The 24849-nt window shown below is 42.1% G+C and overlaps 27 non-coding genes across 27 annotated transcripts; all 27 read left to right on the top strand.

Annotated features, from left to right (window-relative positions):
* The first annotated feature begins 222 nt into the window (after positions 1–222).
* On the top strand, positions 223–294 carry trnaq-cug (transfer RNA glutamine (anticodon CUG)). Its single transcript has one exon. It is a non-coding gene; the product is annotated as a tRNA-Gln (tRNA).
* A 1022-nt stretch (positions 295–1316) lies between these two features.
* On the top strand, positions 1317–1399 carry trnal-aag (transfer RNA leucine (anticodon AAG)). The gene has a single exon. It is a non-coding gene; the product is annotated as a tRNA-Leu (tRNA).
* A 513-nt stretch (positions 1400–1912) lies between these two features.
* On the top strand, positions 1913–1984 carry trnaq-cug (transfer RNA glutamine (anticodon CUG)). The gene has a single exon. It is a non-coding gene; the product is annotated as a tRNA-Gln (tRNA).
* Positions 1985–3006: 1022 nt separating this feature from the next.
* On the top strand, positions 3007–3089 carry trnal-aag (transfer RNA leucine (anticodon AAG)). The gene has a single exon. It is a non-coding gene; the product is annotated as a tRNA-Leu (tRNA).
* Positions 3090–3627: 538 nt separating this feature from the next.
* On the top strand, positions 3628–3699 carry trnaq-cug (transfer RNA glutamine (anticodon CUG)). The gene has a single exon. It is a non-coding gene; the product is annotated as a tRNA-Gln (tRNA).
* A 1022-nt stretch (positions 3700–4721) lies between these two features.
* On the top strand, positions 4722–4804 carry trnal-aag (transfer RNA leucine (anticodon AAG)). Its single transcript has one exon. It is a non-coding gene; the product is annotated as a tRNA-Leu (tRNA).
* Positions 4805–5342: 538 nt separating this feature from the next.
* On the top strand, positions 5343–5414 carry trnaq-cug (transfer RNA glutamine (anticodon CUG)). Its single transcript has one exon. It is a non-coding gene; the product is annotated as a tRNA-Gln (tRNA).
* Positions 5415–6418: 1004 nt separating this feature from the next.
* Positions 6419–6501, top strand: trnal-aag (transfer RNA leucine (anticodon AAG)). Its single transcript has one exon. It is a non-coding gene; the product is annotated as a tRNA-Leu (tRNA).
* A 538-nt stretch (positions 6502–7039) lies between these two features.
* Positions 7040–7111, top strand: trnaq-cug (transfer RNA glutamine (anticodon CUG)). Its single transcript has one exon. It is a non-coding gene; the product is annotated as a tRNA-Gln (tRNA).
* A 1003-nt stretch (positions 7112–8114) lies between these two features.
* Positions 8115–8197, top strand: trnal-aag (transfer RNA leucine (anticodon AAG)). The gene has a single exon. It is a non-coding gene; the product is annotated as a tRNA-Leu (tRNA).
* Positions 8198–8735: 538 nt separating this feature from the next.
* On the top strand, positions 8736–8807 carry trnaq-cug (transfer RNA glutamine (anticodon CUG)). Its single transcript has one exon. It is a non-coding gene; the product is annotated as a tRNA-Gln (tRNA).
* Positions 8808–9810: 1003 nt separating this feature from the next.
* Positions 9811–9893, top strand: trnal-aag (transfer RNA leucine (anticodon AAG)). The gene has a single exon. It is a non-coding gene; the product is annotated as a tRNA-Leu (tRNA).
* Positions 9894–10406: 513 nt separating this feature from the next.
* Positions 10407–10478, top strand: trnaq-cug (transfer RNA glutamine (anticodon CUG)). Its single transcript has one exon. It is a non-coding gene; the product is annotated as a tRNA-Gln (tRNA).
* A 2448-nt stretch (positions 10479–12926) lies between these two features.
* On the top strand, positions 12927–13009 carry trnal-aag (transfer RNA leucine (anticodon AAG)). Its single transcript has one exon. It is a non-coding gene; the product is annotated as a tRNA-Leu (tRNA).
* A 538-nt stretch (positions 13010–13547) lies between these two features.
* Positions 13548–13619, top strand: trnaq-cug (transfer RNA glutamine (anticodon CUG)). Its single transcript has one exon. It is a non-coding gene; the product is annotated as a tRNA-Gln (tRNA).
* A 988-nt stretch (positions 13620–14607) lies between these two features.
* Positions 14608–14690, top strand: trnal-aag (transfer RNA leucine (anticodon AAG)). Its single transcript has one exon. It is a non-coding gene; the product is annotated as a tRNA-Leu (tRNA).
* A 538-nt stretch (positions 14691–15228) lies between these two features.
* On the top strand, positions 15229–15300 carry trnaq-cug (transfer RNA glutamine (anticodon CUG)). Its single transcript has one exon. It is a non-coding gene; the product is annotated as a tRNA-Gln (tRNA).
* A 1003-nt stretch (positions 15301–16303) lies between these two features.
* trnal-aag (transfer RNA leucine (anticodon AAG)) lies at positions 16304–16386 on the top strand. The gene has a single exon. It is a non-coding gene; the product is annotated as a tRNA-Leu (tRNA).
* Positions 16387–17525: 1139 nt separating this feature from the next.
* trnal-aag (transfer RNA leucine (anticodon AAG)) lies at positions 17526–17608 on the top strand. The gene has a single exon. It is a non-coding gene; the product is annotated as a tRNA-Leu (tRNA).
* Positions 17609–18146: 538 nt separating this feature from the next.
* Positions 18147–18218, top strand: trnaq-cug (transfer RNA glutamine (anticodon CUG)). Its single transcript has one exon. It is a non-coding gene; the product is annotated as a tRNA-Gln (tRNA).
* Positions 18219–19240: 1022 nt separating this feature from the next.
* trnal-cag (transfer RNA leucine (anticodon CAG)) lies at positions 19241–19323 on the top strand. The gene has a single exon. It is a non-coding gene; the product is annotated as a tRNA-Leu (tRNA).
* Positions 19324–19861: 538 nt separating this feature from the next.
* Positions 19862–19933, top strand: trnaq-cug (transfer RNA glutamine (anticodon CUG)). The gene has a single exon. It is a non-coding gene; the product is annotated as a tRNA-Gln (tRNA).
* A 932-nt stretch (positions 19934–20865) lies between these two features.
* trnal-cag (transfer RNA leucine (anticodon CAG)) lies at positions 20866–20948 on the top strand. The gene has a single exon. It is a non-coding gene; the product is annotated as a tRNA-Leu (tRNA).
* Positions 20949–22476: 1528 nt separating this feature from the next.
* trnal-cag (transfer RNA leucine (anticodon CAG)) lies at positions 22477–22559 on the top strand. Its single transcript has one exon. It is a non-coding gene; the product is annotated as a tRNA-Leu (tRNA).
* A 341-nt stretch (positions 22560–22900) lies between these two features.
* On the top strand, positions 22901–22972 carry trnaq-uug (transfer RNA glutamine (anticodon UUG)). Its single transcript has one exon. It is a non-coding gene; the product is annotated as a tRNA-Gln (tRNA).
* Positions 22973–24090: 1118 nt separating this feature from the next.
* Positions 24091–24173, top strand: trnal-cag (transfer RNA leucine (anticodon CAG)). The gene has a single exon. It is a non-coding gene; the product is annotated as a tRNA-Leu (tRNA).
* A 341-nt stretch (positions 24174–24514) lies between these two features.
* Positions 24515–24586, top strand: trnaq-uug (transfer RNA glutamine (anticodon UUG)). The gene has a single exon. It is a non-coding gene; the product is annotated as a tRNA-Gln (tRNA).
* Positions 24587–24849: the final 263 nt, after the last annotated feature.

Genomic DNA, 24849 nt, shown 5'->3' with positions numbered 1-24849 from the left:
GTTATACAAGTTACAGTGCATCTGGATAGATGCAATGAACATCACACACTGAGATAAAAGTGACACAGTGCTTAGATGTACCCAAACTGCCTCGTATTGACATTTTTTTAGTTTGCTACATGATCAGCCAAATCTCCAAGTTGTCAAGTTGGAGACAATAATGAAATGAATCAAATTGTGTGGAAGAACCTGTTCAACAACATAAAGCTAGCAATGTGGAAAGGTTCCATGGTGTAATGGTGAGCACTCTGGACTCTGAATCCAGCGATCCGAGTTCAAATCTCGGTGGGACCTACTGTTGGCAGGTTGTAGCTTTTCTCGATGCAATGATTGACTCGGTTACTCCACCAACTGGGAGACTCACAGTGGCATTGTCATGGAGCTCATCTTGTTCCAGAAACAGAATACTATGTGCACTAAACACTCATGACAAGTCTAAAAAAACTGAAACCGGCACAGAAATGAGGCCAAGCCTGCACGATGGTTTAAAATAAACACACTCTTAGCTAAGTATCCTTGCTGATCTCTGTCACATAATGCTAAAAACACATTTTGGGCATTCCATTCAAGTTTGGGCATGAAGTGCGATCCCAGACACAATCCCCAATTCCTCTTTTATAACCCTACCCTAGTTTTCAAGTGCTTCCTTATTTTTGTCATAAGGGTTAGTATTTGAAATATATTAAAAATAGTGTCTGTGTAACACTGTTCACTTTTCCAGTGCACACTTGCTTCATTTGGCAGCATCTGGAGATTCCCTGGTGTATAGGTAAGCACTCTGGACTATGAATCCAGCAATCTGAGTTCAAATCACGATGGGACCTGTTATACTGTAGAATAAATAAAACCAGCTGGACCTTTAAGCTGGCTTGCTGTTCTCAGGTTTTAATGTGCAATAAATGCAGGCAACTTTGGCAACAGTTCTTTCTCTTATGCTCCATTCAATGACTTTAGTACTCTACCAAATGAAGTGGTTCAATTAATATAATGCAATATTTGGATACTGGTTACCTTTTCTGGAGTTTGCTGAAAAACTGAATGTATATGTTAAAGCTCTATGAATTGATGTCTTGCCAGTAAAGGGCAGAAGAACACCAATACCAGCTGACAGGTGTGTAGTGTCTTAATCAACAAGCTCTTTTTTGCCTGAGACATACCATACTTCACGCATCCATCACTGATGGCCAGGGTAGCAATAAACCGATAAAGAGATAGGCTGATGACGAGTTTGCACATTTGATTTACAATAATTACGCCTAATCTAAATGCTGTCTTTGCGCATTTTTTTTGGAGTACCAAACCAAGCCTGTTCTGTTGTCAGGATGGCCGAGCGGTCTAAGGCGCTGCGTTAAGGTCGCAGTCTCTCCTGGAGGCGTGGGTTCAAATCCCACTTCTGACAAATGTTGTTTTTTAAGGACAACAGCTGACACTTGGAAAAAACATTGGATCCATTCTTCCACATTCGTCAGAGGTGGGGAATCACCTAAGGTGTGTTCAATCAGACAGAAAGTGCAGAAGCAGTGGGTAAAGCACGGATAGCTGACAAGCAAGCAGGGCTGTGGAGCTCAAGGAGCATGGCTTTGGCACCCCTCTAGTTACGTATCAAAGGTAGTCTTTCATCTATGCCCTATAATCACTAATGAGAGTCTATTTGAGACTGACTCTATTGGCCAAATCCATAGATTTTCATGTTATACAAGTTACAGTGCATCTGGATAGATGCAATGAACATCACACACTGAGATAAAAGTGACACAGTGCTTAGATGTACCCAAACTGCCTCGTATTGACATTTTTTTAGTTTGCTACATGATCAGCCAAATCTCCAAGTTGTCAAGTTGGAGACAATAATGAAATGAATCAAATTGTGTGGAAGAACCTGTTCAACAACATAAAGCTAGCAATGTGGAAAGGTTCCATGGTGTAATGGTGAGCACTCTGGACTCTGAATCCAGCGATCCGAGTTCAAATCTCGGAGGGACCTACTGTTGGCAGGTTGTAGCTTTTCTCGATACAATGATTGACTCGGTTACTCCACCAACTGGGAGACTCACAGTGGCATTGTCATGGAGCTCATCTTGTTCCAGAAACAGAATACTATGTGCACTAAACACTCATGACAAGTCTAAAAAAACTGAAACCGGCACAGAAATGAGGCCAAGCCTGCACGATGGTTTAAAATAAACACACTCTTAGCTAAGTATCCTTGCTGATCTCTGTCACATAATGCTAAAAACACATTTTGGGCATTCCATTCAAGTTTGGGCATGAAGTGCGATCCCAGACACAATCCCCAATTCCTCTTTTATAACCCTACCCTAGTTTTCAAGTGCTTCCTTATTTTTGTCATAAGGGTTAGTATTTGAAATATATTAAAAATAGTGTCTGTGTAACACTGTTCACTTTTCCAGTGCACACTTGCTTCATTTGGCAGCATCTGGAGATTCCCTGGTGTATAGGTAAGCACTCTGGACTATGAATCCAGCAATCTGAGTTCAAATCACGATGGGACCTGTTATACTGTAGAATAAATAAAACCAGCTGGACCTTTAAGCTGGCTTGCTGTTCTCAGGTTTTAATGTGCAATAAATGCAGGCAACTTTGGCAACAGTTCTTTCTCTTATGCTCCATTCAATGACTTTAGTACTCTACCAAATGAAGTGGTTCAATTAATATAATGCAATATTTGGATACTGGTTACCTTTTCTGGAGTTTGCTGAAAAACTGAATGTATATGTTAAAGCTCTATGAATTGATGTCTTGCCAGTAAAGGGCAGAAGAACACCAATACCAGCTGACAGGTGTGTAGTGTCTTAATCAACAAGCTCTTTTTTGCCTGAGACATACCATACTTCACGCATCCATCACTGATGGCCAGGGTAGCAATAAACCGATAAAGAGATAGGCTGATGACGAGTTTGCACATTTGATTTACAATAATTACGCCTAATCTAAATGCTGTCTTTGCGCATTTTTTTTGGAGTACCAAACCAAGCCTGTTCTGTTGTCAGGATGGCCGAGCGGTCTAAGGCGCTGCGTTAAGGTCGCAGTCTCTCCTGGAGGCGTGGGTTCGAATCCCACTTCTGACAAATGTTGTTTTTTAAGGACAACAGCTGACACTTGGAAAACACATTGGATCCATTCTTCCACATTCGTCAGAGGTGGGGAACCACCTATTCTCCAAGACTGCTTACCTGGATAAGGTGTGTTCAATCAGACAGAAAGTGCAGGAGCAGTGGGTAAAGCACGGATAGCTGACAAGCAAGCAGGGCTGTGGAGCTCAAGGAGCATGGCTTTGGCACCCCTCTAGTTACGTATCAAAGGTAGTCTTTCATCTATGCCCTATAATCACTAATGAGAGTCCATTTGAGACTGACTCTATTCGCCAAATCCATAGATTTTGATGTTATACAAGTTACAGTGCATCTGGATAGATGCAATGAATATCACACACTGAGATAAAAGTGACACAGTGCTTAGATGTACCCAAACCGCCTAATATTGACATTTTTTTAGTTTGCTACATGATCAGCCAAATCTCCAAGTTGTCAATTTGGAGACAATAATGAAATGAATCAAATTGTGTGGAAGAACCTGTTCAACAACATTAAGCTAGCAATGTGGAAAGGTTCCGTGGTGTAATGGTGAGCACTCTGGACTCTGAATCCAGCGATCCGAGTTCAAATCTCGGTGGGACCTACTGTTGGCAGGTTGTAGCTTTTCTCGATGAAATGAGTGACTCGGTTACTCCACCAACTGGGAGACTCACAGTGGCATTGTCATGGAGCTCATCTTGTTCCAGAAACAGAATACTATGTGCACTAAACACTCATGACAAGTCTAAAAAAACTTATACCGGCACAGAAATGAGGCCAAGCCTGCACGATGGTTTAAAATAAACACACTCTTAGCTAAGTATCCTTGCTGATCTCTGTCACATAATGCTAAAAACACATTTTGGGCATTCCATTCAAGTTTGGGCATGAAGTGCGATCCCAGACACAATCCCCAATTCCTCTTTTATAACCCTACCCTAGTTTTCAAGTGCTTCCTTATTTTTGTCATAAGGGTTAGTATTTGAAATATATTAAAAATAGTGTCTGTGTAACACTGTTCACTTTTCCAGTGCACACTTGCTTCATTTGGCAGCATCTGGAGATTCCCTGGTGTATAGGTAAGCACTCTGGACTATGAATCCAGCAATCTGAGTTCAAATCACGATGGGACCTGTTATACTGTAGAATAAATAAAACCAGCTGGACCTTTAAGCTGGCTTGCTGTTCTCAGGTTTTAATGTGCAATAAATGCAGGCAACTTTGGCAACAGTTCTTTCTCTTATGCTCCATTCAATGACTTTAGTACTCTACCAAATGAAGTGGTTCAATTAATATAATGCAATATTTGGATACTGGTTACCTTTTCTGGAGTTTGCTGAAAAACTGAATGTATATGTTAAAGCTCTATGAATTGATGTCTTGCCAGTATAGGGCAGAAGAACACCAATACCAGCTGACAGGTGTGTAGTGGCTTAATCAACAAGCACTTTTTTGCCTGAGACATCCCATACTTCACGCATCCATCACTGATGGCCAGGGTAGCAATAAACTGATAAAGAGATAGGCTGATGACGAGTTTGCACATTTGATTTACAATAATTACGCCTAATCTAAATGCTGTCTTTGCGCATTTTTTTCGGAGTACCGAACCAAGCCTGTTCTGTTGTCAGGATGGCCGAGCGGTCTAAGGCGCTGCGTTAAGGTTGCAGTCTCTCCTGGAGGCGTGGGTTCGAATCCCACTTCTGACAAATGTTGTTTTTTAAGTACAACAGCTGACACTTGGAAAACACATTGGATCCATTCTTCCACATTCGTCAGAGGTGGGGAACCACCTATTCTCCAAGACTGCTTACCTGGATAAGGTGTGTTCAATCAGACAGAAAGTGCAGGAGCAGTGGGTAAAGCACGGATAGCTGACAAGCAAGCAGGGCTGTAGAGCTCAAGGAGCATGGCTTTGGCACCCCTCTAGTTACGTATCAAAGGTAGTCTTTCATCTATGCCCTATAATCACTAATGAGAGTCCATTTGAGACTGACTCTATTGGCCAAATCCATAGATTTTGATGTTATACAAGTTACAGTGCATCTGGATAGATGCAATGAATATCACACACTGAGATAAAAGTGACACAGTGCTTAGATGTACCCAAACCGCCTTGTATTGACATTTTTTTAGTTTGCTACATGATCAGCCAAATCTCCAAGTTGTCAAGTTGGAGACAATAATGAAATGAATCAAATTGTGTGGAAGAACCTGTTCAACAACATTAAGCTAGCAATGTGGAAAGGTTCCATGGTGTAATGGTGAGCACTCTGGACTCTGAATCCAGCGATCCGAGTTCAAATCTCGGTGGGACCTACTGTTGGCAGGTTGTAGCTTTTCTCAATGCAATGAGTGACTCAGTTACTCCACCAACTGGGAGACTCACAGTGGCATTGTCATGGAGCTCATCTTGTTCCAGAAACAGAATACTATGTGCACTAAACACTCATGACAAGTCTAAAAAAACTGATACCGGCACAGAAATGAGGCCAAGCCTGCACAATGGTTTAAAATAAACACACTCTTAGCTAAATATCCTTGCTGAATTCTGTCACATAATGCTAAAAACACATTTTGGGCATGAAGTGCGATCCCAGACACAATCCCCAATTCCTCTTTTATAACCCTACCCTAGTTTTCAAGTGCTTCCTTATTTTTGTCATAAGGGTTAGTATTTGAAATATATTAAAACTAGTGTCTGTGTAACACTGTTCACTTTTCCAGTGCACACTTGCTTCATTTGGCAGCATCTGGAGATTCCCTGGTGTATAGGTAAGCACTCTGGACTATGAATCCAGCAATCTGAGTTCAAATCACGGTGGGACCTGTTATAGTGTAGAATGAATAAAACCAGCTGGACCTTTAAGCTGGCTTGCTGTTCTCAGGTTTTAATGTGCAATAAATGCAGGCAACTTTGGCAACTGTTATTTCTCTTATGCTCCATTCAATGACTCTAGTACTCTACCAAATGACGTGGTTCAATTAATTTAATGCAATATTTGGATACTGTTTACCTTTTCTGGAGTTTGCTGAAAAACTGAATGTATATGTTAAAGCTCTATGAATTGATGTCTTGCCAGTAAAGGGCAGAAGAACACCAATACCAGCTGACAGGTGTGTAGTGGCTTAATCAACAAGCTCTTTTTTGCCTGAGACATACCATACTTCACGCATCCATCACTGATGGCCAGGGTAGCAATAAACTGATAAAGAGATAGGCTGATGACGAGTTTGCACATTTGATTTACAATAATTACGCCTAATCTAAATGCTGTCTTTGCGCATTTTTTTTTGGAGTACCAAACCAAGCCTGTTCTGTTGTCAGGATGGCCGAGCGGTCTAAGGCGCTGCGTTAAGGTCGCAGTCTCTCCTGGAGGCGTGGGTTCAAATCCCACTTCTGACAAATGTTGTTTTTTAAGGACAACAGCTGACACTTGGAAAACACATTGGATCCATTCTTCCACATTCGTCAGAGGTGGGGAACCACCTATTCTCCAAGACTGCTTACCTGGATAAGGTGTGTTCAATCAGACAGAAAGTGCAGGAGCAGTGGGTAAAGCACGGATAGCTGACAAGCAAGCAGGGCTGTGGAGCTCAAGGAGCATGGCTTTGGCACCCCACTAGTTACGTATCAAAGGTAGTCTTTCATCTATGCCCTATAATCACTAATGAGAGTCCATTTGAGACTGACTCTATTCGCCAAATCCATAGATTTTGATGTTATACAAGTTACATTGCATCTGGATAGATGCAATGAACATCACACACTGAGATAAAAGTGACACAGTGCTTAGATGTACCCAAACCGCCTTGTATTGACATTTTATTAGTTTGCTACATGATCAGCCAAATCTCCAAGTTGTCAAGTTGGAGACAATAATGAAATGAATCAAATTGTGTGGAAGAACCTGTTCAACAACATTAAGCTAGCAATGTGGAAAGGTTCCATGGTATAATGGTGAGCACTCTGGACTCTGAATCCAGCGATCCGAGTTCAAAGCTCGGTGGGACCTACTGTTGGCAGGTTGTAGCTTTTCTCGATGCAATGAGTGACTCGGTTACTCCACCAACTGGGAGACTCACAGTGGCATTGTCATGGAGCTCATCTTGTTCCAGAAACAGAATACTATGTGCACTAAACACTCATGACAAGTCTAAAAAAACTGATACCGGCACAGAAATGAGGCCAAGCCTGCACGATGGTTTAAAATGAACACACTCTTAGCTAAATATCCTTGCTGATCTCTGTCACATAATGCTAAAAAAACATTTTGGGCATGAAGTGCGATCCCAGACACAATCCCCAATTCCTCTTTTATAACCCTACCCTAGTTTTCAAGTGCTTCCTTATTTTTGTCATAAGGGTTAGTATTTGAAATATATTAAAACTAGTGTCTGTGTAACACTGTTCACTTTTCCAGTGCACACTTGCTTCATTTGGCAGCATCTGGAGATTCCCTGGTGTATAGGTAAGCACTCTGGACTATGAATCCAGCAATCTGAGTTCAAATCAGGGTGGGACCTGTTATAGTGTAGAATGAATAAAACCAGCTGGACCTTTAAGCTGGCTTGCTGTTCTCAGGTTTTAATGTGCAATAAATGCAGGCAACTTTGGCAACTGTTCTTTCTCTTATGCTCCATTCAATGACTCTAGTACTCTACCAAATGACGTGGTTCAATTAATTTAATGCAATATTTGGATACTGGGTACCTTTTCTGGAGTTTGCTGAAAAACTGAATGTATATGTTAAAGCTCTATGAATTGATGTCTTGCCAGTATAGGGCAGAAGAACACCAATACCAGCTGACAGGTGTGTAGTGGCTTAATCAACAAGCACTTTTTTGCCTGAGACATACCATACTTCACGCATCCATCACTGATGGCCAGGGTAGCAATAAACTGATAAAGAGATAGGCTGATGACGAGTTTGCACATTTGATTTACAATAATTACGCCTAATCTAAATGCTGTCTTTGCGCATTTTTTTCGGAGTACCGAACCAAGCCTGTTCTGTTGTCAGGATGGCCGAGCGGTCTAAGGCACTGCGTTAAGGTTGCAGTCTCTCCTGGAGGCGTGGGTTCGAATCCCACTTCTGACAAATGTTGTTTTTTAAGTACAACAGCTGACACTTGGAAAACACATTGGATCCATTCTTCCACATTCGTCAGAGGTGGGGAACCACCCATTCTCCAAGACTGCTTACCTGGATAAGGTGTGTTCAATCAGACAGAAAGTGCAGGAGCAGTGGGTAAAGCACGGATAGCTGACAAGCAAGCAGGGCTGTAGAGCTCAAGGAGCATGGCTTTGGCACCCCTCTAGTTACGTATCAAAGGTAGTCTTTCATCTATGCCCTATAATCACTAATGAGAGTCCATTTGAGACTGACTCTATTGGCCAAATCCATAGATTTTGATGTTATACAAGTTACAGTGCATCTGGATAGATGCAATGAATATCACACACTGAGATAAAAGTGACACAGTGCTTAGATGTACCCAAACCGCCTTGTATTGACATTTTTTTAGTTTGCTACATGATCAGCCAAATCTCCAAGTTGTCAAGTTGGAGACAATAATGAAATGAATCAAATTGTGTGGAAGAACCTGTTCAACAACATTAAGCTAGCAATGTGGAAAGGTTCCATGGTGTAATGGTGAGCACTCTGGACTCTGAATCCAGCGATCCGAGTTCAAATCTCGGTGGGACCTACTGTTGGCAGGTTGTAGCTTTTCTCAATGCAATGAGTGACTCAGTTACTCCACCAACTGGGAGACTCACAGTGGCATTGTCATGGAGCTCATCTTGTTCCAGAAACAGAATACTATGTGCACTAAACACTCATGACAAGTCTAAAAAAACTGATACCGGCACAGAAATGAGGCCAAGCCTGCACAATGGTTTAAAATAAACACACTCTTAGCTAAATATCCTTGCTGAATTCTGTCACATAATGCTAAAAACACATTTTGGGCATGAAGTGCGATCCCAGACACAATCCCCAATTCCTCTTTTATAACCCTACCCTAGTTTTCAAGTGCTTCCTTATTTTTGTCATAAGGGTTAGTATTTGAAATATATTAAAAATAGTGTCTGTGTAACACTGTTCACTTTTCCAGTGCACACTTGCTTCATTTGGCAGCATCTGGAGATTCCCTGGTGTATAGGTAAGCACTCTGGACTATGAATCCAGCAATCTGAGTTCAAATCACGATGGGACCTGTTATACTGTAGAATAAATAAAACCAGCTGGACCTTTAAGCTGGCTTGCTGTTCTCAGGTTTTAATGTGCAATAAATGCAGGCAACTTTGGCAACAGTTCTTTCTCTTATGCTCCATTCAATGACTTTAGTACTCTACCAAATGAAGTGGTTCAATTAATATAATGCAATATTTGGATACTGGTTACCTTTTCTGGAGTTTGCTGAAAAACTGAATGTATATGTTAAAGCTCTATGAATTGATGTCTTGCCAGTAAAGGGCAGAAGAACACCAATACCAGCTGACAGGTGTGTAGTGTCTTAATCAACAAGCTCTTTTTTGCCTGAGACATACCATACTTCACGCATCCATCACTGATGGCCAGGGTAGCAATAAACCGATAAAGAGATAGGCTGATGACGAGTTTGCACATTTGATTTACAATAATTACGCCTAATCTAAATGCTGTCTTTGCGCATTTTTTTTGGAGTACCAAACCAAGCCTGTTCTGTTGTCAGGATGGCCGAGCGGTCTAAGGCGCTGCGTTAAGGTCGCAGTCTCTCCTGGAGGCGTGGGTTCAAATCCCACTTCTGACAAATGTTGTTTTTTAAGGACAACAGCTGACACTTGGAAAAAACATTGGATCCATTCTTCCACATTCGTCAGAGGTGGGGAATCACCTAAGGTGTGTTCAATCAGACAGAAAGTGCAGAAGCAGTGGGTAAAGCACGGATAGCTGACAAGCAAGCAGGGCTGTGGAGCTCAAGGAGCATGGCTTTGGCACCCCTCTAGTTACGTATCAAAGGTAGTCTTTCATCTATGCCCTATAATCACTAATGAGAGTCTATTTGAGACTGACTCTATTGGCCAAATCCATAGATTTTCATGTTATACAAGTTACAGTGCATCTGGATAGATGCAATGAACATCACACACTGAGATAAAAGTGACACAGTGCTTAGATGTACCCAAACTGCCTCGTATTGACATTTTTTTAGTTTGCTACATGATCAGCCAAATCTCCAAGTTGTCAAGTTGGAGACAATAATGAAATGAATCAAATTGTGTGGAAGAACCTGTTCAACAACATAAAGCTAGCAATGTGGAAAGGTTCCATGGTGTAATGGTGAGCACTCTGGACTCTGAATCCAGCGATCCGAGTTCAAATCTCGGTGGGACCTACTGTTGGCAGGTTGTAGCTTTTCTCGATACAATGATTGACTCGGTTACTCCACCAACTGGGAGACTCACAGTGGCATTGTCATGGAGCTCATCTTGTTCCAGAAACAGAATACTATGTGCACTAAACACTCATGACAAGTCTAAAAAAACTGAAACCGGCACAGAAATGAGGCCAAGCCTGCACGATGGTTTAAAATAAACACACTCTTAGCTAAGTATCCTTGCTGATCTCTGTCACATAATGCTAAAAACACATTTTGGGCATTCCATTCAAGTTTGGGCATGAAGTGCGATCCCAGACACAATCCCCAATTCCTCTTTTATAACCCTACCCTAGTTTTCAAGTGCTTCCTTATTTTTGTCATAAGGGTTAGTATTTGAAATATATTAAAACTAGTGTCTGTGTAACACTGTTCACTTTTCCAGTGCACACTTGCTTCATTTGGCAGCATCTGGAGATTCCCTGGTGTATAGGTAAGCACTCTGGACTATGAATCCAGCAATCTGAGTTCAAATCACGATGGGACCTGTTATACTGTAGAATAAATAAAACCAGCTGGACCTTTAAGCTGGCTTGCTGTTCTCAGGTTTTAATGTGCAATAAATGCAGGCAACTTTGGCAACAGTTCTTTCTCTTATGCTCCATTCAATGACTTTAGTACTCTACCAAATGAAGTGGTTCAATTAATATAATGCAATATTTGGATACTGGTTAACTTTTCTGGAGTTTGCTGAAAAACTGAATGTATATGTTAAAGCTCTATGAATTGATGTCTTGCCAGTAAAGGGCAGAAGAACACCAATACCAGCTGACAGGTGTGTAGTGTCTTAATCAACAAGCTCTTTTTTGCCTGAGACATACCATACTTCACGCATCCATCACTGATGGCCAGGGTAGCAAGTCAAGTCAAGTCAAGTCAAGTGGCTTTTATTGTCATTTCTACTATACACAGTGGTACACAGTACACAGTAGAAACGAGATAACGTTTCTCCAAGAACCAAGGTGCTACAAACAACACAAGCTATAATAAAGTGCATCGAGTGCAACCAAGTGCAAACAGTGCAGACGAAAAAACAGTACAGACGGACAGTGTAGACAGACAACACAAGTAACACAGGACAGGACACAAGACACAAGACCCAAGACAGTGCCGACCAGTAAACCTACTGTATACTATTTTACAGTACAGTACAGTTCAGTTAAGTGTGCTAGGGGTGTTAAAAAAAAGAGCAGCATGTAAACGGTATAGTGCATTTAAATGTCCAGCATGTAAAAAAAGTGCAATTGCATTGGAATGTGCAAAAAAAAAAACAGCAGGTAAACAGTGTAGTGCAGTAAATGTAGAATGATAAAAGTAAATAAATAATAAATAAGTGGTGGTGGAATGAGATGAGTAGTGAGTGATGAGAATGTGCTGAGTTCGGTTTGCAGTGTGTTTAAGTTCTATTTCAGTTCTGTGTGTTGAGGAGCCTGATGGCTTGTGGGAAAAAACTGTTGCATAGTCTGGATGTGGTGGCCCGAATGCTTCGGAACCTCTTTCCTGATGGCAGGAGTGTGAAGAGTGTGTGTGATGGGTGTGTGGGGTCGTCCACAATGCTGTTGGCTTTGCGGATGCAGCGTGTGGTGTAAATGTGCATGATAGAGGGCAGAGAGACTCCGATGATCTTCTCAGCTGTCCTCACTATCCTCTGTAGGGTCTTGCGATCCGCGACGGTGCAGTTCCCAAACCAGGCAGTGATGCAGCTGCTCAGGATGCTCTCAATGGTCCCTCTGTAGAACATGGTCAGGATGGGGGGAGGGAGATGGGCTTTCCTCAGCCTTCTCAGGAAGTAGAGACGCTGCTGGGCCTTCTTGGTGATGGAGCTGGTGTTGACTGACCAGGTGAGGTTGTCCGCCAGATGAACACCAAGGAATTTGGTGCTCTTGACTATCTCCACTGAGGATCCATCGATGATCAATGGAGAATGGTCACCCTGTGCTCTCCTGAAGTCCACAACCATCTCTTTAGTTTTGTCAACGTTCAGAGACAGGTTGTTTGCTCCACACCAGGCTGTTAATCGTTGCACGTTGCACCTCCTCTCTGTAGGCTGACTCGTCGTTCTTGCTGATTAGACCCACCACGGTCGTGTCATCAGCAAACTTGACTATGTGGTTTGAGCTGTGCATTGCTACACAGTCGTGCGTCAGCAGAGTGAACAGCAGAGAGCTGAGCACAAAGCCCTGAGGGGCTCCAGTGCTCAGTGTGGTGGTGCTGGAGATGTTGTTCCCGATCCGGACTGACTGGGGTCTCCCAGTCAGGAAGTCCAGAATCCAGTTGCAACTTCAATAAACTGATAAAGAGATAGGCTGATGACGAGTTTGCACTTTTGATTTACAATAATTACGCCTAATCTAAATGCTGTCTTTGCGCATTTTTTTTGGAGTACCAAACCAAGCCTGTTCTGTTGTCAGGATGGCCGAGCGGTCTAAGGCGCTGCGTTAAGGTCGCAGTCTCTCCTGGAGGCGTGGGTTGGAATCCCACTTCTGACAAATGTTGTTTTTTAAGGACAACAGCTGACACTTGGAAAACACATTGGATCCATTCTTCCACATTCGTCAGAGGTAGGGAACCACCTATTCTCCAAGACTGCTTACCTGGATAAGGTGTGTTCAATCAGACAGAAAGTGCAGGAGCAATGGGTAAAGCACGGATAGCTGACAAGCAAGCAGGGCTGTGTAGCTCAAGGAGCATGGCTTTGGCACTCCACTAGTTACGTATCAAAGGTAGTCTTTCATCTATGCCCTATAATCACTAATGAGAGTCCATTTGAGACTGACTCTATTGGCCAAATCCATAGATTTTGATGTTATACAAGTTACATTGCATCTGGATAGATGCAATGAACATCACACACTGAGATAAAAGTGACACAGTGCTTAGATGTACCCAAACCGCCTCGTATTGACATTTTTTTAGTTTGCTACATGATCAGCCAAATCTCCAAGTTGTCAAGTTGGAGACAATAATGAAATGAATCAAATTGTGTGGAAGAACTTGTTCAACAACATTAAGCTAGCAATGTGGAAAGGTTCCATGGTGTAATGGTGAGCACTCTGGACTCTGAATCCAGCGATCCGAGTTCAAATCTCGGTGGGACCTACTGTTGGCAGGTTGTAGCTTTCCTCGATCCAATGAATGACTCGGTTACTCCACCAACTGGGAGACTCACAGTGGCATTGTCATGGAGCTCATCTTGTTCAAGAAACAGAATACTATGTGCACTAAACACTCATGACAATTCCAAAAAAACTGATACCGGCACAGAAATGACGCCAAGCCTGCACGATGGTTTAAAATAATAATCCTTGCTGATCTCTGTCACATAATGCTAAAAACACATTTTGGGCATGAAGTGCGATCCCACACACAATCCCCAATTCCTCTTTTATAACCCTACCCTAGTTTTCAAGTGCTTCCTTATTTTTGTCATAAGGGTTAGTATTTGAAATATATTAAAAATAGTGTCTGTGTAACACTGTTCACTTTTCCAGTGCACACTTGCTTCATTTGGCAGCATCTGGAGATTCCCTGGTGTATAGGTAAGCACTTTGGACTATGAATCCAGCAATCTGAGTTCAAATCACGATGGGACCTGTTATACTGTAGAATAAATAAAACCAGCTGGACCTTTAAGCTGACTTGCTGTTCTCAGGTTTTAATGTGCAATAAATGCAGGCAACTTTGGCAACAGTTCTTTCTCTTATGCTCCATTCAATGACTTTAGTACTCTACCAAATGACGTGGTTCAATTAATATAATGCAATATTTGGATACTGGTTACCTTTTCTGGAGTTTGCTGAAAAACTGAATGTATATGTTAAAGCTCTGTGAATTGATGTCTTGCCAGTAAAGGGCAGAAGAACACCAATACCAGCTGACAGGTGTGTGGTGTCTTAATCAACAAGCTCTTTTTTGCCTGAGACATACCATACTTCACGCATCCATCACTAATGGCCAGGGTAGCAATAAACCGATAAAGAGATAGGCTGATGACGAGTTTGCACATTTGATTTACAATAATTACGCCTAATCTAAATGCTGTCTTTGCGCATTTTTTTTTGGAGTACCAAACCAAGCCTGTTCTGTTGTCAGGATGGCCGAGCGGTCTAAGGCGCTGCGTTAAGGTCGCAGTCTCTCCTGGAGGCGTGGGTTCAAATCCCACTTCTGACAAATGTTGTTTTTTAAGGACAACAGCTGACACTTGGAAAACACATTGGATCCATTCTTCCACATTCGTCAGAGGTGGGGAACCACCTATTCTCCAAGACTGCTTACCTGGATAAGGTGTGTTCAATCAGACAGAAAGTGCAGGAGCAGTGGGTAAAGCACGGATAGCTGACAAGCAAGCAGGGCTGTGGAGCTCAAGGAGCATGGCTTTGGCACCCCACTAGTTACGTATCAAAGGTAGTCTTTCATCTATGCCCTATAATCACTAATGAGAGTCCATTTGAGACTGACTCTATTCGCCAAATCCATAGATTTTGATGTTATACAAGTTACATTGCATCTGGATAGATGCAATGAACATCACACACTGAGATAAAAGTGACACAGTGCTTAGATGTACCCAAACCGCCTTGTATTGACATTTTATTAGTTTGCTACATGATCAGCCAAATCTCCAAGTTGTCAAGTTGGAGACAATAATGAAATGAATCAAATTGTGTGGAAGAACCTGTTCAACAACATTAAGCTAGCAATGTGGAAAGGTTCCATGGTATAATGGTGAGCACTCTGGACTCTGAATCCAGCGATCCGAGTTCAAAGCTCGGTGGGACCTACTGTTGGCAGGTTGTAGCTTTTCTCGATGCAATGAGTGACTCGGTTACTCCACCAACTGGGAGACTCACAGTGGCATTGTCATGGAGCTCATCTTGTTCCAGAAACAGAATACTATGTGCACTAAACACTCATGACAAGTCTAAAAAAACTGATACCGGCACAGAAATGAGGCCAAGCCTGCACAATGGTTTAAAATAAACACACTCTTAGCTAAATATCCTTGCTGAATTCTGTCACATAATGCTAAAAACACATTTTGGGCATGAAGTGCGATCCCAGACACAATCCCCAATTCCTCTTTTATAACCCTACCCTAGTTTTCAAGTGCTTTCTTATTTTTGTCATAAGGGTTAGTATTTGAAATATATTAAAACTAGTGTCTGTGTAACACTGTTCACTTTTCCAGTGCACACTTGCTTCATTTGGCAGCATCTGGAGATTCCCTGGTGTATAGGTAAGCACTCTGGACTATGAATCCAGCAATCTGAGTTAAAAACAGGGTGGGACCTGTTATAGTGTACAATGAATAAAACCAGCTGGACCTTTAAGCTGGCTTGCTGTTCTCAGGTTTTAATGTGCAATAAATGCAGGCAACTTTGGCAACTGTTCTTTCTCTTATGCTCCATTCAATGACTCTAGTACTCTACCAAATGACGTGGTTCAATTAATTTAATGCAATATTTGGATACTGGGTACCTTTTCTGGAGTTTGCTGAAAAACTGAATGTATATGTTAAAGCTCTATGAATTGATGTCTTGCCAGTAAAGGGCAGAAGAACACCAATACCAGCTGACAGGTGTGTAGTGGCTTAATCAACAAGCACTTTTTTGCCTGAGACATACCATACTTCACGCATCCATCACTGATGGCCAGGGTAGCAATAAACTGATAAAGAGATAGGCTGATGACGAGTTTGCACATTTGATTTACAATAATTACGCCTAATCTAAATGCTGTCTTTGCGCATTTTTTTCGGAGTACCGAACCAAGCCTGTTCTGTTGTCAGGATGGCCGAGCGGTCTAAGGTGCTGCGTTAAGATTGCAGTCTCTCCTGGAGGCGTGGGTTCGAATCCCACTTCTGACAAATGTTGTTTTTTAAGTACAACAGCTGACACTTGGAAAACACATTGGATCCATTCTTCCACATTCGTCAGAGGTGGGGAACCACCTATTCTCCAAGACTGCTTACCTGGATAAGGTGTGTTCAATCAGACAGAAAGTGCAGGAGCAGTGGCTAAAGCACGGATAGCTGACAAGCAAGCAGGGCTGTGGAGCTCAAGGAGCATGGCTTTGGCACCCCACTAGTTACGTATCAAAGGTAGTCTTTCATCTATGCCCTATAATCACTAATGAGAGTCCATTTGAGACTGACTCTATCGGCACAGAAATGAGGCCAAGCCTGCACAATGGTTTAAAATAAACACACTCTTAGCTAAATATCCTTGCTGATTTCTGTCACATAATGCTAAAAACACATTTTGGGCATGAAGTGCGATCCCAGACACAATCCCCAATTCCTCTTTTATAACCCTACCCTAGTTTTCAAGTGCTTCCTTATTTTTGTCATAAGGGTTAGTATTTGAAATATATTAAAACTAGTGTCTGTGTAACACTGTTCAATTTTCCAGTGCACACTTGCTTCATTTGGAAGCATCTGGAGATTCCCTGGTGTATAGGTAAGCACTCTGGACTATGAATCCAGCAATCTGAGTTCAAATCACGGTGGGACCTGTTATAGTGTAGAATGAATAAAACCAGCTGGACCTTTAAGCTGGCTTGCTGTTCTCAGGTTTTAATGTGCAATAAATGCAGGCAACTTTGGCAACTGTTCTTTCTCTTATGCTCCATTCAATGACTCTAGTACTCTACCAAATGACGTGGTTCAATTAATTTAATGCAATATTTGGATACTGGGTACCTTTTCTGGAGTTTGCTGAAAAACTGAATGTATATGTTAAAGCTCTATGAATTGATGTCTTGCCAGTAAAGGGCAGAAGAACACCAATACCAGCTGACAGGTGTGTAGTGGCTTAATCAACAAGCACTTTTTTGCCTGAGACATACCATACTTCACGCATCCATCACTGATGGCCAGGGTAGCAATAAACTGATAAAGAGATAGGCTGATGACGAGTTTGCACATTTGATTTACAATAATTACGCCTAATCTAAATGCTGTCTTTGCGCATTTTTTTCGGAGTACCGAACCAAGCCTGTTCTGTTGTCAGGATGGCCGAGCGGTCTAAGGTGCTGCGTTAAGATTGCAGTCTCTCCTGGAGGCGTGGGTTCGAATCCCACTTCTGACAAATGTTGTTTTTTAAGTACAACAGCTGACACTTGGAAAACACATTGGATCCATTCTTCCACATTCGTCAGAGGTGGGGAACCACCTATTCTCCAAGACTGCTTACCTGGATAAGGTGTGTTCAATCAGACAGAAAGTGCAGGAGCAGTGGCTAAAGCACGGATAGCTGACAAGCAAGCAGGGCTGTGGAGCTCAAGGAGCATGGCTTTGGCACCCCACTAGTTACGTATCAAAGGTAGTCTTTCATCTATGCCCTATAATCACTAATGAGAGTCCCTTTGAGACTGACTCTATTGGCCAAATCCATAGATTTTGATGTTATACAAGTTACATTGCATCTGGATAGATGCAATGAACATCACACACTGAGATAAAAGTGACACAGTGCTTAGATGTACCCAAACCGCCTTGTATTGACATTTTTTTAGTTTGCTACATGATCAGCCAAATCTCCAAGTTGTCAAGTTGGAGACAATAATGAAATGAATCAAATTGTGTGGAAGAACCTGTTCAACAACATTAAGCTAGCAATGTGGAAAGGTTCCATGGTGTAATGGTGAGCACTCTGGACTCTGAATCCAGCGATCCGAGTTCAAATCTCGTTGGGACCTACTGTTGGAAGGTTGTAGCTTTTCTTGATGCAATGAGTGACTCGGTTACTCCACCAACTGGGAGACTCACAGTGGCATTGTCATGGAGCTCATCTTGTTCCAGAAACAGAATACTATGTGCACTAAACACTCATGACAAGTCTAAACAAACTGATACCGGCACCGAAATGAGGCCAAGCCTGCACGATGGTTTAAAATAAACACACTCTTAGCTAAGTATCCTTGTTGATCTCTGTCACATAATGCTAAAAACACATTTTGGGCATTCCATTCAAGTTTGGGCATGAAGTGCGATCCCAGACACAATCCCCAATTCCTCTTTTATAACCCTACCCTAGTTTTCAAGTGCTTCCTTATTTTTGTCATAAGGGTTAGTATTTGAAATATATTAAAACTAGTGTCTGTGTAACACTGTTCAATTTTCCAGTGCACACTTGCTTCATTTGGAAGCATCTGGAGATTCCCTGGTGTATAGGTAAGCACTCTGGACTATGAATCCAGCAATCTGAGTTCAAATCACGATGGGACCTGTTATAGTGTAGAATGAATAAAACCAGCTGGACCTTTAAGCTGGCTTGCTGTTCTCAGGTTTTAATGTGCAATAAATGCAGGCAACTTTGGCAACAGTTCTTTCTCTTATGCTCCATTCAATGACTCTAGTACTCTACCAAATGACGTGGTTCAATTAATTTAATGCAATATTTGGATACTGGGTACCTTTTCTGGAGTTTGCTGAAAAACTGAATGTATATGTTAAAGCTCTATGAATTGATGTCTTGCCAGTAAAGGGCAGAAGAACACCAATACCAGCTGACAGGTGTGTAGTGGCTTAATCAACAAGCACTTTTTTGCCTGAGACATACCATACTTCACGCATCCATCACTGATGGCCAGGGTAGCAATAAACTGATAAAGAGATAGGCTGATGACGAGTTTGCACAATTGATTTACAATAATTACGCCTAATCTAAATGCTGTCTTTGCGCATTTTTTTCGGAGTACCGAACCAAGCCTGTTCTGTTGTCAGGATGGCCGAGCGGTCTAAGGCGCTGCGTTCAGGTCGCAGTCTCTCCTGGAGGCGTGGGTTCGAATCCCACTTCTGACAAATGTTGGATTTTAGGGACCACAGCTGACACTTGGAAAACACATTGGATCCATTCTTCCACATTCGTCAGAGGTGGGGAACCACCTATTCTCCAAGACTGCTTACCTGGATAAGGTGTGTTCAATCAGACAGAAAGTGCAGGAGCAGTGGCTAAAGCACGGATAGCTGACAAGCAAGCAGGGCTGTGGAGCTCAAGGAGCATGGCTTTGGCACCCCACTAGTTACGTATCAAAGGTAGTCTTTCATCTATGCCCTATAATCACTAATGAGAGTCCATTTGAGACTGACTCTATTGGCCAAATCCATAGATTTTGATGTTATACAAGTTACATTGCATCTGGATAGATGCAATGAACATCACACACTGAGATAAAAGTGACACAGTGCTTAGATGTACCCAAACCGCCTTGTATTGACATTTTTTTAGTTTGCTACATGATCAGCCAAATCTCCAAGTTGTCAAGTTGGAGACAATAATGAAATGAATCAAATTGTGTGGAAGAACCTGTTCAACAACATTAAGCTAGCAATGTGGAAAGGTTCCATGGTGTAATGGTGAGCACTCTGGACTCTGAATCCAGCGATCCGAGTTCAAATCTCGGTGGGACCTACTGTTGGAAGGTTGTAGCTTTTCTCGATGCAATGAGTGACTCAGTTACTCCACCAACTGGGAGACTCACAGTGGCATTGTCATGGAGCTCATCTTGTTCCAGAAACAGAATACTATGTGCAATCAACACTCATGGCAAGTGTTTAAAGAACTAATACAGGGAGAGAGATGAGGCAAAGGTTGCACAATGGTTTACGATAGACAAACTCTTAAGTAAATATCGTTGCGGTTCTCATTCAGATAATGCTAAAAACACATTTTGGGCATGAAGTGCGATCCCAGACACAATCCCAAATTCCTAATTTATAACTCTACCCCTCGTTTTCAAGTGCTTCCCTATTTTTGTGTTTCAACCCAAACAGAGTCATAAGGTCTAGTAGTGTAAATATCTCCCTGTGAAATGCAATAAGCCTTGAAACCCCTGTCAAGCATCTGAGTGTTCAGGACTGCTCAGTAAAACCACAGACTGTTAAAACTGTTGTCTGTGTAACAATGTTCACATTTCCAGTGCACACATTCTTCATTTGGCAGCATCTGGAGATTCCCTGATGTACAGGTAAGCACTCTGGACTGTGAATCCAGTGATCTGAGTTCAAATCACGGTGGGACCTGTTATAGTGTAGAACGAATAAAACCAGCTCGTCCTTTGAGCTGTGTTGCTGGTCTCAGGATTTAATGTGCAATAAATGCAGGCAACTTTGGCAAGAACACCAATACCAGCTGACAGATGTGTAGTGGCTTAATCAACAAGCTCTTTTTTGCCTGAGACATCCCATACTTCACGCATCCATCACTGATGGCCAGGGTAGCAATAAACTGATAAAGAGATAGGCTGATGACGAGTTTGCACATTTGATTCACAATAATTACGCATAATCTAAACGCTGTCTTTTCGGATTTCTTTGGAGTACCAAACAACCCCCCCTTCTGTTGTCAGGATGGCCGAGCGGTCTAAGGCGCTGCGTTCAGGTCGCAGTCTCTACTGGAGGTGTGGGTTTGAATCCCACTTCTGACAAATGCTGGATTTTAGGGACAACAGCTGACACTTGGAAAACACATTCTCCCACATTAGTCAAAGGTGGGGAACCACCTATTCTCCAATGCTGCTTACCTGGATGAATTCATAGACTTTGATGGTATACAAGTTACAGTTCATCTGGATAGATGCAATGAACATCACACACAGTGACAAGAGTGACACAGTGCTTAGATGTACCCAAACTTCCTTGTATTCACAATTTTATAGTTTGCTACATGATCACCCAATCTCCAAGTTGTCAATATGCACGCAATAATGAAATGAATCAAATCGTCTGGAAGAAACTGTTCAACAAAAGTAGCCTAACAATGTGAAATGGTTCCATGGTGTAATGGTGAGCACTCTGGACTTTGAAGCCAGTGATCCGAGGTCAAATCTCGGTGCAACCTACCGCTGGCTAGTTGTAGGTTTTTTTGCCCCAATGAGTGACTCAGTTACTCGACCAACTGGGAGACACACAGTGGCATTGTCAACGAGCTCATCTTGTTCCAGAGACATAGAGTACTTTGTGCAATCAACAGTCATGGCAAGTGTTTAAAGAACTAATACAGGGAGAGAGATGAGGCAAAGGTTGCACAATGGTTTACGATAGACACACTCTTAAGTAAATATCCTTGCGATTCTCATTCAGATAATGCTAAAAACACATTTTGGGCATGAAGTGCGATCCCAGACACAATCCCAAATTCCTAATTTATAACCCTACCCCTCGTTTTCAAGTGCTTCCCTATTTTTGTGTTTCACCCCAAACAGAGTCATAAGGGCTAGTAGTTGAAATATCTCCCTGTGAAATGCAATAAGCCTTGAAACCCCTGTCAAGCATGAGAGTGTTCAGGACTGCTCAGTAAAACCACAGACTGTTACAACTGTTGTCTGTGTAACACTGCTCACATTTCCAGTGCGCATATTCTTCATTTGACAGCATCTGGAGATTCCCTGGTGTATAGGTAAGCACTCTGGACTGTGAATCCAGCGATCTGAGTTCAAATCACGGTGGGACCTGTTATAGTGTAGAACGAATAAAACCAGCTCGTCCTTTGAGCTGTGTTGCTGGTCTCAGGATTTAATGTGCAATAAATGCAGGCAACTTTGGCAACAGTTCTTTCTGTTGTGCTCCATTCAATGACTCTAGTACTCTACCAAATGACGTGGTTCAATTAATGTAATGCAATAATTGGATACTGGTTACTCTAAGAACTCTTTTTCTGGAGTTTGCTGAAAAAATGAATGCATATGTTAAAGCTCCATGAATTGATGTCTTCCCAGCAAAGGGCAGAAGAACACCAATACCAGCTGACAGATGTGTAGTGGCTTAATCAACAAGCTCTTTTTTGCCTGAGACATCCCATACTTCACGCATCAATCACTGATGGCCAGGGTAGCAATGAACTGATAAAGAGATAGGCTGATGACGATTTGCACATTTGATTCACAATAATTACGCATAATCTAAACGCTGTCTTTTCGGATTTCTTTGGAGTACCAAACAACCCCCACTTCTGTTGTCAGGATGGCCGAGCGGTCTAAGGCGCTGCGTTCAGGTCGCAGTCTCTCCTGGAGGCGTGGGTTCGAACCCCACTTCTGACAAATGTTGGATTTTAGGGACAACAGCTGACACTTGGAAAACACATTCTCCCACATTAGTCAAAGGTGGGGAACCACCTATTCTCCAATGCTGATTACCTGGATGAATTCATAGACTTTGATGTTATACAATTTACAGTTCATCTGGATAGATGCAATGAACATCACACACAGAGGTAAGAGTGACACAGTGCTTAGATGTACCCAAACTTCCTTGTATTGACAATTTTATAGTTTGCTACATGATCACCCAATCTCCAAGTTGTCAATATGCACACAATAATGAAATTAATCAAATCGTCTGGAAGAAACTGTTCAACAAAAGTAGCTTAACAATGTGAAATGGTTCCATGGTGTAATGGGGAGCACTCTGGACTTTGAATCCAGTGATCTGAGTTCAAATCTCGGTGGAACCTACCGCTGGCTAGTTGTAGGTTTTTTTGCCCCAATGAGTGACTCAGTTACTCCACCAACTGGGAGACACACAGTGGCATTGTCAACGAGCTCATCTTGTTCCAGAGACATAGAGTACTTTGTGCAATCAACACTCATGGCAAGTGTTTAAAGAACTAATACAGGGAGAGAGATGAGGCAAAGGTTGCACAATGGTTTACGATAGACACACTCTTAAGTAAATATCCTTGCGGATCTCATTCAGATAATGCTAAAAACACATTTTGGGCATGAAGTGCGATCCCAGACACAATCCCAAATTCCTAATTTATAACCCTACCCCTCGTTTTCAAGTGCTTCCCTATTTTTGTGTTTCACCCCAAACAGAGTCATAAGGTCTAGTAGTTGAAATATCTCCCTGTGAAATGCAATAAGCCTTGAAACCCCTGTCAAGCATCAGAGTGTTCAGGACTGCTTAGTAAAACCACAGACTGTTAAAACTGTTGTCTGTGTAACACTGTTCACATTTCCAGTGCACACATTCTTCATTTGGCAGCATCTGGAGATGCCCTGGTGTATAGGTAAGCACTCTGGACTGTGAATCCAGCGATCTGAGTTCAAATCACGGTGGGACCTGTTATAGTTTGGAACGAATAAAACCAGCTTGTCCTTTGAGCTGTGTTGCTGGTCTTAGGATTTAATGTGCAATAAATGCAGGCAACTTTGGCAACAGTTCTATCTGTTGTGCTCCATTCAATGACTCTAGTACTCTATCAAATTACGGGGTTCAATTAATGTAATGCAATAATTGGATACTGGTTACTCTAAGAACTCTTTTTCTGGAGTTTGCTGAAAAAATGAATGCATATGTTAAAGCTCCATGAATTGATGTCTTCCCAGCAAAGGGCAAAAGAACACCAATACCAGCTGATAGATGTGTAGTGGCTTAATCAACAAGCTCTTTTTTGCCTGAGACATCCCATACTTCACGCATCAATCACTGATGGCCAGGGTAGCAATGAACTAATAAAGAGATAGCCTGATGACGAGTTTGCACATTTGATTCACAATAATTCCGCATAATCTAAACGCTGTCTTTTCGGATTTCTTTGGAGTACCAAACAACCCCCCCCCTTCTGTTGTCAGGATGGCCGAGCGGTCTAAGGCGCTGCGTTCAGGTCGCAGTCTCTCCTGGAGGCGTGGGTTCGAACCCCACTTCTGACAAATGTTGGATTTTAGGGACAACAGCTGACACTTGGAAAACACATTCTCCCACATTAGTCAAAGGTGGGGAACCACCTATTCTCCAATGCTGATTACCTGGATGAATTCATAGACTTTGATGTTATACAATTTACAGTTCATCTGGATAGATGCAATGAACATCACACACAGAGGTAAGAGTGACACAGTGCTTAGATGTACCCAAACTTTCTTGTATTGACAATTTTATAGTTTGCTACATGATCACCCAATCTCCAAGTTGTCAATATGCACACAATAATGAAATTAATCAAATCGTCTGGAAGAAACTGTTCAACAAAAGTAGCTTAACAATGTGAAATGGTTCCATGGTGTAATGGGGAGCACTCTGGACTTTGAATCCAGTGATCTGAGTTCAAATCTCGGTGGAACCTACCGCTGGCTAGTTGTAGGTTTTTTTGCCCCAATGAGTGACTCAGTTACTCCACCAACTGGGAGACACACAGTGGCATTGTCAACGAGCTCATCTTGTTCCAGAGACATAGAGTACTTTGTGCAATCAACACTCATGGCAAGTGTTTAAAGAACTAATACAGGGAGAGAGATGAGGCAAAGGTTGCACAATGGTTTACGATAGACACACTCTTAAGTAAATATCCTTGCGGATCTCATTCAGATAATGCTAAAAACACATTTT

Source organism: Channa argus, unplaced genomic scaffold (genome assembly GCF_033026475.1).
Source record: "Channa argus isolate prfri unplaced genomic scaffold, Channa argus male v1.0 Contig113, whole genome shotgun sequence".
Taxonomy (NCBI): Eukaryota; Metazoa; Chordata; class Actinopteri; order Anabantiformes; family Channidae; genus Channa; species Channa argus.
This window is presented reverse-complemented; position numbering and strand designations above follow the sequence as displayed.